Source organism: Myotis lucifugus, unplaced genomic scaffold, assembly GCF_000147115.1.
Source record: "Myotis lucifugus unplaced genomic scaffold, Myoluc2.0 scaffold_44, whole genome shotgun sequence".
NCBI classification, from domain to species: Eukaryota; Metazoa; Chordata; class Mammalia; order Chiroptera; family Vespertilionidae; genus Myotis; species Myotis lucifugus.
In genome coordinates this window covers 5810466-5818992 of record NW_005871092.1, presented here as the reverse complement: position 1 = coordinate 5818992, position 8527 = coordinate 5810466, and the positions used below count along the sequence as shown (strand labels likewise).

The 8527-nt window shown below is 43.0% G+C and overlaps 1 protein-coding gene across 23 annotated transcripts in view; it reads left to right on the top strand.

Annotated features, from left to right (window-relative positions):
* ABLIM1 (actin binding LIM protein 1) overlaps positions 1-8527 on the top strand; it is a 245521-nt gene that overhangs the window by 129201 nt on the left and 107793 nt on the right. The gene's annotated exons all lie outside the window — the stretch shown is intronic.

The following is an 8527-nucleotide window of genomic DNA, read 5'->3' as shown; positions in this document are numbered from 1 at the left end:
TGTGTGTGTGTGTAGTGTGTGGCGTGTGTGTGTGTGGCGTGTGTGTCTGGCGTGTAGTGGTATGTGTATGTAGTGTGTGGGATGTGTGTGTGTGTATTAAGAAGTGAGCATTAAGCAAAAATACTTGGAAGGCCTCCAAGCAGAAAAATACATCCCATCCAGGAAGCTACCAACTTGAGGTCGATTTCCATTAACAAGCCTCCCTTTGGGCTTAGAACTGTTGGCATCGTGGTATCAAATATGCTGACCTGTAATTCTGGGGCCAGGGCCTGGCTGAGTGGGGAGAGAGAGACATTGCTTTGTGCTTATTTGAGAAATAGGTCACTTGAGCTGAAGGCATGTTGGGGTGGCTGAGGTTGGCATGGGGGATGTAGGAAGAGAGAGAGAAGAGGGGCAACTGTAATCCCACTCTGTATCTTTACTCTGCACCCTGCATGTGGTACCCACCCTCATCCCTGGAAACTGTGTTTCGTTTTAAGTCTGTTAGGTACAGGGCTCATCATTGCCATCTTAAGCCCTCCATGGCCGGGGGGGCTGTCAAGCAGACTCCAGGCTGCCTAGAGACCCTCAAATACATGGAAAAAGGAGAGACAGGGCTTTTCCGATGTCCCGTTTCTTGCATTGAGCATCATCTTTTCAGGAGAAAGAGCACAAGCAGAGAGCTCGGGTGAGAAGATGCAAAGGGAAGGGACATGAGCTTAATTCCCACTGAACATGACACAGATTACCAAAGGCTGTAATGCACTCTCGAGAGAGTCTCCAGTCCGCCTGAGAACCCTGTGAGAAGTACAAGTCCCCAGTTTTCAGGCCACCCAAGGCGGCCGTCAGGAAACACCAGAGTCACACCCAGGGTGCTGACTGGGCTGCGACTCTGTGTGGCCGGAGTCCTGCCATCGCCACGAAGCAGCTCTGTGATCTCAGGCAAGTCCCCTGTCTCCCTGGGGCTCCATGCTCTTGTCTGTAACATAAAAAGACTAGACCGTGGCTATTTAAATGGACCCAGGTCTGAAGTCCGCTGATTCCATGTGCACATAACCGTCTATGTGCATAGAACCCAGAAGTACCGAATGGGAGCCTCTGAGTAGCAGGTCAGAGAGTAAATATTTTCTGGTTACATCCAGCTCAGCTACCTTGGAGTCAAGAATTATATTTTGCTTTACTTTGTGCTCAGAAATTTCCTGAGACATGTCTCAAGGGGTAGATTTGGTATGAAATCAATACAGTCTGTATGTGTAGTTGAACATACAAAGCATTAGTCCCAGGTGTGGGTAGTCACTGTTCAGTACGTCAAGGTGTTAGGAGACAATTTTGTTTAACCCCATCAGGGGGAAGGGGAGGTGCTTCTTTGCTTTTGTCTCTTCTAGTTTATATTTAAGGACTGAATGCAAGTTATTTGTGTGGGAAAGTTGTACCATATAATTTGCTTCATGCTGTCAATATGAAACAGCCTTCAGTGCAGTTCTCTTACCTGTTGTATCTGCTAGACAGACGTGTAGCTCTGTAGTCCATGATCGATAGCTTCACTTACACTCCTTCTTTTCAGAAGATCATGTTACTGTCTAGTAACCATTTGAGAGCATACGTCATAGGAAGCATTTCATCAATCTAGTTGACAAGCTATGCCATTGGAAACATTTATTAATATTCGAGTTCCAAAGAAAAATATGGTTTTTAAAAATTTATCTTTATTGTTGAAAATGTTACAGATGACCCTTTCCTCCCCCATCCCATTGACCCCTTCCTTCCTCCTCCCCTGCTTTCCCCTCCCCAGGCCTTCATCCCGCTATTGTCTATGTTTTTGGGTTATTCATATGTGCATATAAGTTCTTTGGTTGATCTCTCCCCTTCCCCCACCCCTTTCCCTCTGAGGATCCTCAGTCTGTTGCATTCTTCCATGTCTCTGGATCTATTTTGATTGTCTGTTTGTTTTTTTAGATTCCACATATAAGTGAAATTATGTGATAGTTGTCTTTCTCTGACTGACTTACTTCACTTAGCATAGTACTCTCCAGGTCCTTCCATGCTGTCTCAAAGGGTGAGATATCCTTCTTTTTTACAGCTGCATAATATTCCATTTTGTAAATGTACCACAGCTTTTTTATCCATTCATATACTGATGGGCACTTTGGCTGTTTTCAGATCTTAGCTATTATAAACAATGCTGCTGTGAACATAGGGATGCATGTATTCTTTCTGATTGGTGTTTTGGGTTTCTTAGGATATATTCCTAGAAGTGGGGTTATTGGGTCACATGGCAGTTCCATTTTAGTTTTTTGAGGAAACTTCACACTGTTTTCCATAATGGCTGTACCAGTCTACATGCCCACCAGCAGCTACTAGGGTTCCCATTTCTCCACATCCTCACCAGCACTTGTTATTTGTTGATTTATTGATAGCAGCCATTCTGGCAGGTATGAGGTGATACCTCATTATCATTTTAATTTGCATCTCTCTGATGTTTAGTGACATTGAGCATTTTTTCATATGTCTCTTGGCCATTTGTATGTCTTCTTTGGACAAGTGTCTATTTAGGTCTTCTGCCCATTTCTTGATTGGGTTGTTTGTCTTCCTTTTGTTAAGTTGTATGAGTTTGCTTGTTCATTCATTCATTCACCTTATTGAGCACCTACCATGTCAATCTAGGCACTGGGTATAATAGTGGACAAAACAGATAAAAAATTCTGCCCTCAAGAAGCTTACTCTCTAGTAGGAGATAAATATAACTGAATAATTATATCAAATAATGGCATAAAAGGTTGGATAGAAGGCAGAATTAACCAGGTGGTGGGGTGGCCTATGAAATTCCCAGCAATTAGGCTTTTCTGTAGAACAGCTTCATTCAATGTAAAATTTAGGTATGAAATGCTCGGCTAAAGAGTAGCTATTAAAATGTATGTTCCAAACATATCTGACTAGTAATTTAGAGATGGAAAAGTCATGGTATCTAGATATGTCCTATGAATTTTGAAAGAAGAAAGGGTATAGAACTCTCTGTTGTACAGTTTTCTGCACCCATAAGTTCAAAGGGATATGCCATAGACTGAATTATTTTATTCCCTCCCAAATTCATATGTTGAAACTCAATCCCCCATGTGATGGTATTTGGAGGTGGAGCTTTGGAAGATAATTAGATTATGGGGGTAGAGCCCTCATGAAGGGGATTAGTGCTCTAATAAAAGGAGGTCCCTTATTTCTTCTGCCATGGGACCCAGAGAGAAGATAGCCATGTGTGAACCAAGAATCAGGCCCTTGCCAGACACTGAATCTGCAAGCACCTTGGTCTTGGACTTCCCAGCCTCGAGAATTGTGTGAAATAAATTTCTGTTGTTTATAAGTCACCCAAATTTTGTTATCACAGCCTGAATATTAATCAGACAATCAAATAATTATACAAGTATGATTTACCACCGTGATTGGTGCAATAAAGGGAAAATGAAAGGAGGTGCTTGAGCAACAGTGTGAGCTTGCAACAGGAGGATCTTGGTGTGTTTGTGGTGGGGCAGGTGGTCAGGGAAGGCTCCCCTCACCCCCATTTCCAGAAAGAGAAGTTTGAGCTGACAGATAAAAGAGGAAAATACAACAACCACTTAATTCCTTCTAGTAAAAAAAGTCAACGACGTGGACTTCATAATTCCAAAAGCAAGTTTGCATTCTTTCCATACTAAAAGCCCCTTGCTTTTTGCATAAAACCTGAGAATATCAATACTTAATGGTCTTTGCCAAGTGAAATGTTTGTAGAGCATCTATCATCTATCCGTTCGCTGTGCTAGACTATGGAGGGCTAACAGCATACATGACACGGCACCTATCCCTGAAGAACCTGTGATCTGGTGGCAAGTAGTGTGCTTACTAGTGGACCGTGACTGGTAGCAGGACAGGTGGAGGTGCGGTCAAGGCTGCAGAGACCACCTAGCACTGGTCTGGGAATGTTGCCAAGGAGACAAGATATGGTGAAGCACAGATGCTCCGGAGAGCTTACTCACCTGCCCAGGATGGGAAAGGGGGAGCGGGCTAGTTGTGGGCAGGGGCAGGGGCTGCCTCGTTCAAGGCAGTGGATGGTGAAGACGGGTGTGGCGAGAGCTGACAGTGGCCTTCATTTGGGCAAACAAGTTTCTACCAGAAACAAATGGAACCGTGATGTTCCCATCATCATTTGAAAGATGGCATTTTAAACATTAATTATAGTAACTTTATTCCTTTTCAAAAATGGAACTAGTGTTGTATGTTATTTATAGCCACATAGTTTTTAAAAGACTTCTGAACATTGAGTGTCTATAGAAATTTCGAAAAATCAGATCATGTAAAAATAGAATCAGATCATGTACACTATTCCATCTAGGTAGCATTGGAGTGGCAGAAATCCTCAGAGAATTCTGTTTTAATAGAGACTAGTGTCACTAAGCAACATGAGTCTTAATTAACTATGTGTTAAAAGGTGTGGCAAATGCTACGTTTTGATTGATTGTTAAAATCCCTTGGCCTCTATAATGTTTACACCATCAAGAGAGCTCACGAACATTAACATTATTTTTAAAGTGTTGATATAAAACGATTAGAAAATTCAGGTTACAACTTCTACTAATGTCAGTGAATTGCAATATATTTTTAAGAATTATTCTTTAAAGATTGAGTTCTGTGAAGGGGTTGGGGAAAACATCCCAGCTATCAGAGAACTTTCCACTTTTGCCACCTTAGGGTTTGTAAGGCGTTTAACAGGTCACGGTCATTCCATGTAGAATACATGCGTTTATAAAATGCAAGGAATTTTATGAAGTAAAATGGATGAAAAGTGGAGGGTTGAATATAGAGATTAAGGGTTTCCTGTATTTAGATACTTGTTTAAAGTAAAATTATATTATCTGATTTATCTGGTATAAGAACTAACTCAAACTGGTAAAATGATGAATTTGATGTTCTCGTCATTGCGATAAAATCCCTGTGATTTGATCTACAGATATTAGTCAAAAGAGTAACATGATCACATTGTCCATATCCAGAAAGATCAGCGTGCTTGCTATCCTGGCTGGAAAGGCCATTTATTCTATCATGAATATTTCCTAACCACAGATGGGGCACAGCTTCTTTCATAAAGCTGTTCTTGTCTGCAGTCACCTCTGTGGTATGTTTGTTAACTTTTCTAACTTACATCTCTCAGTACATGTAAAATAAACTTGTTCCCATTTTGAAAAGAGCTGATTATTGATTTCCTTAAAATAACCCACCATATACTCGAAGCCTTTTATTACCCTGGCCTCTTTTTCTTCAGTCTAATCCCAGTTTCATCTACTTTAAGTCCCTTCTCCCAGCCCTTTAATTTTTCCCGTTGCTACCCTGTGATCCCATTCTAGTTTCTTTCCATGCACCTTCAATCATGCAGCACTTGACCAGTTGCAATCTTATTCTCTGTAATCAGGACCTTCTCGGTTCTGCTAAACACAAAGTAGGGCATTGTCTGACCCTACATAGCACCTGTGAACCGAAATGGTCTCCTGAGTTGTTGAGTTGCCGTCAGTTCCAGTGGCTAAGGAAGTTCAATCTTAAGTAAGACTCAAGAAGTTGGGGGCGGGCAGAGTTCCTACCTTGGCATGACTATCTTGATGCCAACTAGGTACTTTCAGAAGCAAAGACAAGATTGCTGGCTCAAAGTCATGCCCAAATGCCCTTTCCTTATGCTGTGCTAAAGGAACTTGGCCCCATTCACACTGTCCAGACACCAGCCTGGTTTAAAGTGATACAGAATGAGGGGATAGGGGCAATAATTTGCCATCTCTCTAAGTATTGTAGAAGATCTAAAATGGCATAAGAAGTTGTCTCTGCCTTTCATAAACTTGCATTGAAACCAAGAGAAAATCACAAGGGCAGTATAAGGTACAAGACAATATATATTAAATATGAGTTGAAAAAAAAATATGAGTTGAATGTCAGTAGTTGTTCTGAGCCCTGAGGAATCAGAGCTGGGGAAGTGGAGGAAGCTGTCAGTTTCATCAGGAGGTCAAACTTGAGTGCAGCCAGGGAGGCTGGGTGGGGTTGGCACGGGCAGGAGGTGAGAGGAGGTGTCCGTCCGGCAGGGGGTGGCAGGTCAGGTTGATTGGAGCAAAGCGCTGGTGGGGTGTTCAGGAAGACTGACATGAACATTTGGAAGATGTGGGGCCTCGTGTGCAAGGTCAAAACGTTTGGCAGAGCAGAGCAGGGGAACAACCTGATAAAGTGGTCTCTTAGGAGGTGAGCAGGGGAGGCTGGGCAGGAGAGAAACTAGAGGTAAAGAACCCGTGAGGAGGGTTAATAGACACTGTGCTCTCTGCTTTCTGTGGTTGCTGATGAAGAGAGCACTGCATCTGTGCCTTCATCTGTTTTCTCTCGGTTCAGCTTATAGACACACAGGTAGCTCTCACTGAGGCTGCCTCCTGGGAGCCTGGAAGTTCATAAAAGGCAAAGACACATGATGCAGATCTTTCTGGGGACCAAAAAGGGAAGGGGGTTGGAGACAAGATAGATCTGAATAATATGTACCAATGGATGCCCTAGCCGGTTTGGCTCAATGGATAGAATGCTGCCCTGTGACTGAAGGGTTGTGGGTTCGATTCTGGTCAAGGGCATATACCTCGGTTGCCCAGCCCTGGTCGAGGCAAGTATGGGAGTCAACCATATCGATGTTTTTCTCTCTCTGTCTCTCCCTCTCCCTTCCATTCTCTCTAAAAATCAATGGAAAAATATCCTCAAGTGAGTATTAACGAAAACAAACAAACAAAAACCCAAATTATACCTCTGGACCCAAAATTCCAAGGTGTGGCTACTTTGAAATAAGTCTGCCTGGGGTAAGCAAGGTCCCATGAACACGGCCAGCTCTTACTTCTCCTTGTGCACGTTGGCAGCCCTGTGCCTGGTACTTCTGGTTACTGAAGTAATCTGTGCTGGCATGGAAGACGTTAATACCTGTTTTTGTGTTATGGGCCAAATCTTAGAAGGAAAAAAAAAAAGAGGACGTTGAGAGATATCATTCTGGGTGATCTCTTTGTTATTTTAGCTGGTTAGAATTAATACTGTTTGCCCATGAAGTGTTACTAGTGTTAAAAACAAGCTTAGTACATAGTCAAAGATTTTATTGATAAAAGAGATGCCAAAATGATTCCCTTCCAACCAATTCTCTTCACTTGTTATTGTAAATTCAGACTCTGAAATACAGCCCTTGCGTTGGGGGCCTGCTTTTGCCATCTGTTTGGGCTTCTCGGTATCTTCTTTCCCAGGAAAGGTCATTGAAATGTATGGGCATTGAGAAGTTAATGTGAGAAACCATCGCAACATGTTTTTTGAGGGTTAGTATTAGCTTCCAGGCTGACACATTAGCAAATAGTTATTTCTGGCGGGAAGCTGCCCCCTCACGTTATTGTTTACGAGTCTCTGTTCGGCTATTTTGAGCTCTGGACTGCAGGGTGTGGCTCTTTTGAGCTTCAGTGCCTGATGCTTTCAAACAGACTGCCCTGGGTTCCAGACCAAAGACTGACTCAAGGAGACCCCACACACCGTGGAATTTTTGGTGGTTTGGGAAGGCACGATGTGAAAGTCTACCTCAGTATGTTCTATGAAAAAAGAGTTTGAGGAAATAAGTAGAATAACATCTCGGATGAGATAAAATTATTTTAAAATGGAGTTGGAGTAGAGGATGGAGGAACAGGATGGGAAGTCTTTGGTAATCACAGGACCGATCCGCCAGGGAGAGTTTCCGAGTTCCATGCCCTGCGTCTGTCCCATCCCCAGCTCCAGTGCCTGGGAGGAGCAGGGACCGAGCTGGCCCAGGCAGGTGGGTCAAGTAGCACTTCTGGAGCAGCTGGCCCTGATCACCGGAAACAGCAGGTGTAACACAGGTCCCAGCCCTGGAGCCTCCACTTCCCTGAACAGAAGGACTGCCTTTGCCCTGTGACGGGCTAACCAGCTGGCACTTGCTCTAGAAAAGAGAAGAAAGGACCCGCCTAAGACTCCTGGCCCCAATTAAAATTCTTGTGTTGCTCAAAACTAAATTGAACACATTGATCACCGTTGTGTCATGTCCCTTCCTCTCGGTGGTATGAATTGGTGAAAACACAAATGAGAGTGGGCGCCCAGCAAAGGCGTTCGGTCTACTGATATCAATGAAGGAAATGTCTTCTGCATTTTACCCCCAGCCTGCCTTTGGGCAGAGTTTTAAGTATTTCCTATTCTCCTAAACGTGGATTAGTTGCAACATTTAGTGTTAACTGCAGCTTTTAGAAGGTTGATGAGATCACTGTTACTGCAGCCCTGTTGATGCCACGAAAATCCTGTTCTGTTTTCATCCTTACTTGACACCTCTATCAAAAGAAGTAAAGATGAGGACAACACAGGCAGCTCCTATTATTGTTTCTTTAAGATTTAAAATTTTTAAATGTGCCTGTTACAAGATCACAGCTTCTACATCAAATTGCTTAGATGTACACATTTCTACTTAACTAGTAATAGTATTCAGTAAATTAATTCAGAGCTTACATCTTCAAGGCAGATGCTGTGTAGCCAC